This window comes from Triticum aestivum, chromosome 2D (genome assembly GCF_018294505.1).
Source record: "Triticum aestivum cultivar Chinese Spring chromosome 2D, IWGSC CS RefSeq v2.1, whole genome shotgun sequence".
NCBI lineage: Eukaryota > Viridiplantae > Streptophyta > Magnoliopsida > Poales > Poaceae > Triticum > Triticum aestivum.
Window position 1 is genome coordinate 493383173 of NC_057799.1, and position 7860 is coordinate 493391032.

At 46.0% G+C, this 7860-nt stretch overlaps 1 pseudogene; it reads left to right on the top strand.

The window, feature by feature from the left end:
* The first annotated feature begins 366 nt into the window (after positions 1–366).
* LOC123055869 (uncharacterized) lies at positions 367–7484 on the top strand (annotated as a pseudogene).
* Positions 7485–7860: the final 376 nt, after the last annotated feature.

The following is a 7860-nucleotide window of genomic DNA, read 5'->3' on the forward strand; positions in this document are numbered from 1 at the left end:
TTGCGGATCTATACAAATAATTTGACCTGTCTCTAGTTGGTTAGCTACTAAGACGAGTGCTTAAGTTTTGCATGGCTGGAGATATAACTCAAGTTAGCAAAACCACGGCGCAAGCATGCAGTTGGCATGATTAAAGTGAGGTTAGCTGAGTCCTAATTTTAAATCCATAACCCCTCTGCTGTTAAGACGGCGCAACAGTTTGAGCACGGACCAGCTGAAGATAATTGGATCCGGAACCGATATTCAAATCGCGCCCCACCTGCTGTGTTGCGCACATGCGGTGTGTACGCAGCCCGCGGAATTGCTAGCACCGGTAATTTTTTTGTTCAAACGTTGAATCGGTGGCATAATCATGGTGAGGATGCAATGGATTACCTGAACAGGAGATCCACGGCGAGTGAGATGAAGGAGACCGATAATTTTTCAGTGACGAGCGAACTCTGCGGAGGGATCAGGATTGGCTTTCCTTTGGAGAGCTCGCCTGTCGCCACCGATGCTAGATGGAGAGAGGTCTGGAACTCATCTGCGGATGACCCCACAAGTTAGTCAAATACTTAGAGGAACTATTTGAGAGCCCGCATGTCAGTATGACTTTGAAGTCCACCTACCACATTTTCTCACCTCAGATGGAGGTACTCCTCGTAGGACTCATATAAGGCCGACCCCACAACTTAGTGAGAGACTTAGAGGAATTACTAACTGAGAGCCCACTTGTCAGTCTCGTCGACGGTCAAGTGAAGTCGACCTACCACATCTCGTCACGCCCAAGAAACATGCCCATCTCTCATGCGTCGCAAAACTCACCCCACCTATCAGGTTATTCTTCTCCCGCACTCAAAAAATCGAAGTAGCCTCTCTCTTTCTTTCTCTCTCTCTCCCTCTCTCTTTCTCTTTTCTCTCTCTCCCAGATTCAAAATCATTGAAGGAGATCCCTGACAAACTGCAGGGAAGCAGATCCCCCCACAATTTAGAAAGGTGTGAGTTCTAAACAATCAGCGCATAAGATTCGGCAATCAAAGGTTAGTAAAAAATTTATCAACGCACCTTTTGTGTGGCGATTCCTGATACACGAGATTCAATTCGTTGATGAATTTGTTGTGGTCGGGATTCATAGAATAAAACTGTTTAGTTTTACACTGTAGCTTTGATTTGAGTTTGTTTTTTGTTTTGTATCCTCTCGTCCTTGTAATACGAGGTTGTTACTTTTGTTAGGTTTCATGGTTATCTTTGTGTTAAGTGTTGCACAAGCAAATTAGCATCAGAGGATCTCACTTTGGTTGAGGTTGTAGTTTAATTAAAAATTAATATATGTATATATTTATATATGTTAATTATATAGAACTAAAAATATATCTCTGTTGATATCGACTTCGAAAAGTTTCAACACTGATACTGCAGGTTTATAACCTTTATATTTATTACGTCTCTTTTTCGGGGCAGATGTTCAGGAGTGCGTCATCTGGTCAGGACAACAGGGACGGTCGGTCTTTGAACGACATCGGCAAGGATTATGGGAGGCAGGTAATAGTAAGGCAGTTGAACATTAGTGTTTGGTCTTTTATTTCTGGGACGTTTGCTGTCAAGGTGCCACCACTGAGAACACCAAATAGTAGATCATTAACAACAACAAAAATGATTTATATATCCTGGAATGTTGTAATATCTATTTATCCTATGCATCTACTCTGCAGTTGAGTATCGAGAGGTGGAAGAAAAAAATACTACAAAACGAGAAGAAGATCAAGGATGCAGATGCTGTCAAACACGCACATGCCATGCGGGCTGGAATAATTGGAGTCAAGAGTGAGATACAAGTTCTTGGCAAACGTCCCAACGAGGAGCATGGTGTGCAACAGACACCTGCGAAGAGGAGCATTCTAAGCAGCAGAGACTCCACTAAGCAGATTGTGCAGGTAACAACGAAAACTTCAAACGCTGGTTTTGAACGTACGTGGAAGTTTTACTCGCACGTGCCTCTAATTATTTTTTGGTTTGAAGACACAGATGCCACAAAGGCGCAGAGCGGGCGTTGTGACGGCCCAGCGTTTGTAGGCGGTCATAATGAAGAGGTACAGGGTAACAGAATTTCCTTTGATGCAAGCAGAAGGATCATTGGCAACAAAAGCATTGGTGTTCAAGGATTCGGTACGGTTTGCACAAGCAAGAAGAGCCCAACGACAAAATCAAACATAGGAGCAATAAACTCTACCATACAGCAGCACCAGAAAGCAATACAGGTGACAGCAAATACGAACGTGCAACAACATTTAAAGCAAATGTATATTTTTTGTGAGCAATTTTTTCTTTGTTTTCGTCTGGTATATTTAAATTGTAGTATCTTGCACACGCAGGTGTACGAGCAAGGAAGCAAGTATCGACAGAGTGTCACTAGTATGCCTCTACTTGACTAGCTCGTTGAATCAAAGATGGTTCTGTTTCCTAGCCATAGACATGAGTTGTCATTTGATTAACGGGATCACATCATTAGGAGAATGATGTGATTGACTTGACCCATTCCGTTAGCTTAGCACTCGATCGTTTAGTATGTTGCTATTGCTTTCTTCATGACTTATACATGTTCCTATGACTATGAGATTATGCAACTCCCGTTTACCGGGGGAACACTTTGTGTGCTACCAAACGTCACAACGTAACTGGGTGATTATAAAGGTACTCTACATGTGTCTCCAAAGGTACTTGTTGGGTTGGCGTATTTCGAGATTAGGATTTGTCACTCCGATTGTCGGAGAGGTATCTCTGGGCCCACTAAGTAATACACATCACTATAAGACTTGCAAGCATTGTGACTAATGAGTTAGTTGCGGGATGATGTATTACGGAACGAGTAAAGAGACTTGCCAGTAACGAGATTGAACTAGGTATGGAGATACCAACGATCGAATCTCGGGCAAGTAACATACCGATGACAAAGGGAACAACGTATGTTGTTATGCGGTCTGACCGATAAAGATCTTTGTAGAATATGTGGGAACCAATATGAGCATCCAGGTTCCGTTGTTGGTTATTGACCGGAGAGGTGTCTCGGTCATGTCTACATAGTTCTCGAACCCGTAGGGTCCGCACGCTTAACGTTACGATGATAGTTATATTATGAGTTTATATGTTTTGATGTACCGAAGGTTGTTCGGAGTCCCGGATGTGATCACGGACATGACGAGGAGTCTCGAAATGGTTGAGACATAAAGATTGATATATTGGAAGCCTATGTTTGGACATCGGAAGTGTTCCGGGTGAAATCGGGATTTTTCCGGAGTACCGGGAGGTTACCGGAACCCCCCGGTAACTTAATGGGCCTTATTGGGCCTAGGTGGAAGAGAGGAGAGGAGGCCAGGGCAGGGCCGCGCGCCCCTGCCCCCCAGTCCGAATAGGACAAGGATAGGGGGGCGGCGCCCCCCCTTCCTTCCTCCCCTCCACCTTTTCCCCCTTCCTCTCCTAGTCCAACATGGAAAAAGGGGGGGAGTCCTACTCCCGGTAGGAGTAGGACTCCTCCTGGCGCGCCTCTCCTCCTTGGCCGGCGGCCTCCCCCTTGCTCCTTTATATACGGGGGCAGGGGGGCACCTCTAGACACACAATTATCAACGATCTTTTAGCCGTGTGCGGTGCCCCCTCCACCATATTACACCTCGATAATATCGTAGCGGTGCTTAGGCGAAGCCCTCCGTCGGTAGAACATCATCATAGTCACCACGCCGTCGTGCTGACGAAACTCTCCCTCAACACTAGGCTGGATCGGAGTTCGAGGGGCGTCATCGAGCTGAACGTGTGCTGAACTCGGAGGTGCCGTGCGTTCGGTACTTGATCGGTCGGATCGTGAAGACGTACGACTACATCAACCGCGTTGTGTTAACGCTTCCGCTTTCGGTCTACGAGGGTATCGATGAAAACATAAGGCAAGGTCCTTTGAAAGGATCACCTGTGGCGTTCAACATGAGGGGTCCTTCCAAAGGATCTCCGATGGCATTCAGAATCGTCAGCGAAATCACCAATGCACGGAGGTTGTCGCCAAGATTTGCTGGACAAGAGAGGCATGGGAAAACAAAGGTGACGTCGGAACTATGCTTTTTCAATTCAACACACAAACAGTTTTATGGGAAGAACAGGGTAAAGTGCAAAACAGGAGGACGGCTGTCCGTCTGGTACGGCTGTATGTGCAGTTGTTCTTTTATATAGGATGTTGTTGTGCCTCTCCGGTTGTATGGTGTAAACAGAAGCACATCTGTGCCTCTTTGTGCAGATGTGTGTGTAGCATGGTCACATTCGTGCTGCTGGGTGTAATGTGAACAGTGCCTCTGGTGTACCGCTTATACTCGGTGAAGAGGCACGGGTCTGGTTTTGGTATACCAGATGAGCCCTGATGAGTCATATAAATCTTTTGTTTAGAAATTAAAAAAATGCATATGCTGCTCTGGACATCTAATTCTGTTTCTTGCCATGTGTTCAGGATTTGGCGGAGGGGATAACAGATGAGGGAAAGAAATATCATAGTTCTCCATCCATTTCGAAGGAAACACAACGTTCACAGCAGCAAGTAGCGTACAGCGCCAGCACGGATTGCATGGTAGAAGCAGCACAGTCCCTTGGTTGCACGAGTGCCGGAGAAACAGGGAGCAGCATTGCACAATGCAACAGTGGAGAGGCGGACTCATTTATGGATTTGACCGTGCCATGCAGAAACGACGCTGCTGCGTGTGACAAACAACAGAGCAGCAGCAGCTCCGCTGTAAGTGGACCTGTGGCTGGCGATGAGACTGATGTCGTCAGAAGTGAATGCGATCAGACGAACGAAGACACGGTAGACAGAATCATCATGGCGCCGCCGACCATTGTAGAGAAAGAAATGGACGACATGTTTAAAGAAGGCATATACCCAATGATTCAGGAGGTCACCGAAGCGCTCGAACCAGAGGGTGGTATGGTATTCGGATCATTGGATGAGTGCTTTTTCTTTTTCTGCAGATATGCTAGAAAGGTTGGCTTTGCTGCCAAGCGATCAACGAGCAGAAGATCGACATATGATCAGCAGCTTGACAAGCAGGTGTTTCAGTGCACCAAGGAAGGGCAGAATAAAACAACTGAGAGACATGTTAAGGAGAGAAGGAGCAACTGCTTGATCCGGACAAGCTGCCCAGTCCAAATAACAGCCAAGAGGGATACAGATAGGAGGAAATGGTATCTGAAGAACGTGCGTCTAGAGCACAACCACCAGCTTCACCCATCTGATTGGATGCTGAAGTTCATGAGATGCTATAAGAAGATGACACCTCAGGAGAAATTCTTTATACAAGTGCTGCAGAAGGCGAGGTTAGAACCAAGGAAGGTTATGCAGATTTTTACTGCCATGGGGAAACCGAGGCGAGAAATTATGTTCGACACGATTGACATAAGCAACATTGCATGCCGGGACAGGGCTGGAGAGCGCGGCACTGATATCGCAGACACCATGAAACTGTTTGCTGATATGCAGAGGCGGAGGCCGGGATTCCACCATGTGGAAGAGACAGAGAACAATGTAGTGCGCAGCCTGTTCTGGACAGACTCCTTGTGTAAGATGAATTATGATCTATATGGAGATTTCGTGTCTTTTGACACGACATTCTCTACGAATATATATGGCTTGCCATTTGCACCAATTATAGGTGTCGACAACCACGGGTCGACCGTCCTGTTTGGAGTAGGCCTTTTGAAGGATGAGAAAATAGGGTCATTCAAGTGGCTCCTAAGCACGTTTGTCGAGGCAATGGGAGGTAAAGAGCCGAAATACATAATAACAGACCAGGACCAGGCGATGAAGACTGCAATAAAGGAAGCTCTTCCGAGAACGAGGCACAGGTTCTGCTGGTGGCATATTAGGAAGAACCTGAAGGAAAATAACGCAGCAGTGTTTGCGCAGCACCCAGGGATGTCTGATGATATATTTCAAATCGTCAAAAACTCACTAGATCAAGACGAGTTTGAGCGTGCCTGGAAAGCAGCAATTTCTCTGCACAAGGCGGAAGGCAACAAACACCTGAACACGCTATGGGAACTCCGAAATTTTTGGGTGCCGGCCTACTTCAAGGACTGTTTCTATCCTTTCTCGTCAACAACCACTCGCAGTGAGAGCACGAATTCGATGTGGAAGAATTACGTCGACCACAAGGACACTTTAAAAAGGTTTGTTGATGCGTATCACATGATTCAGCAAAATTGCCTCGCCACGCTTGACAAGAAAAAACACCGAACAGAAGAGAAGGCGCCATCACTAGAGACGAGTTTTCCGATTGAAAGACAAGCAAGTCAAGTATACACGAATGAAATTTTCAGGAAATTCCAGCTGAAGCTACGGAACCGGACTTACTTCAAGTGCTCTGACCTGGCAAAGGGGAGGCAGTATTTTTTAAAAAGATTATTGAGCCTGGAGAAAAAGTGTGGAAACCATATCCGGGCGAGGAATTTGACAGGTCTGAGTTCAGGGTAGATGTGGATGAGCAAAAAGAAATATACAGTTGCAGCTGCAAGAAAATGAGTAGGGATGGCATTCAGTGCTGCCATGTGCTTAAGGTGATGGACCAAACAGGCATGATCGATCAACTTCCAAAATCCTTTGTCATCCCCAGATGGACCAGGAATCTATCAGAGAGTCTGAAAGTTCTGTCTACAAGTCAAGGTGATAGCATGATCGTACAAGACGATGAAACTATGAGATTCGGCCTCGCTTACACTGAGTTGTCGGATATCTGTTCAAATGCTTGCAGAAAAGAGAAGGCATACCGTGTGCTGCGTGAGTGTACGGTAGATATGAAAATAAAAGTCATGGCGGCACTTGCCGAGGAACCAGACACAGGCATTCTTGCCGAAACTCTCAAGAACCCTCCCATGAGTGGCTCAAAGGGTACGAAAAAAGGAGATCGAATCAAAGCTGGTTCTGAGAAGAAAGGAAAAGGCAACAAAGCCGCATCCAAGTGCGGCCGTTGTAGAGTAAAGGGTCACAGGAAAACAAACTGCCCGGATAACCCAGAAGTCCAGGAGAGGATGAGGATTGAAGAGGAGAAGAGGAAATCGCAGCAGGAGAAGAGGGCAAGGTCAATGAAATGGCCGACAACACCGACAACACCATCGAGGACATCAAACGGCTCAGGACAATGCACTCCAAGCCCAGGAGGAAGACGTCAGACGCCAGCAACTCCAACGACCCCACTGACAGCAGGGAGCATTTACCAAAGTCTTGCATCTACGCCAGAATCGAACATCACACAAGCCAGGCACACAGAATGCGTGCAGGGAAGCCCGGGACAAGGCACGGAATCTGCGCAGTCCATTTTCAGAAAGGAAAGGTCTGAGTGGAGACTTTTTGGTACCGGAGAACAGTACGAATAGAAAAATTAAAAGGTAATAATGCAGCTTAAACAGGACGTAAGCAAAAAACAGTGATGACCGCAATCTTTCGCTTTGTTTTTATGTATGAATATTAATTTTACAGGTAAATCGGTTGAATAGCTACGCAGAAGGGTGGGGTTGCACAAGGGTCGAGAAGGAAGAATGGATCACTGAACATTCAAAAACAAGGCCGCACGTGGAGCGATGAAATAGCAAGCAATTGGTGGGGAGGGCGGGCGGGTGTCGATTGTTTATTTTCTTGTGTTGTGGTTATAAGAACGGCTTGTAAGTTAATTTTCTGCAGTGATAGAAACAAAACAAATTTAAATAAGAACGTCTTTTTCTTCTTTATGTATTTTTTACTCGGCGGAGAAAAATATCAGAGGCACAGGTTTCCTTGTTATTTTCCGCAGCCGCGTCGGTTTCTGAACGTGGATGTTGTAAGCATACAAGCATGCTTCTCTGCTGCGTGACAGAGAGATA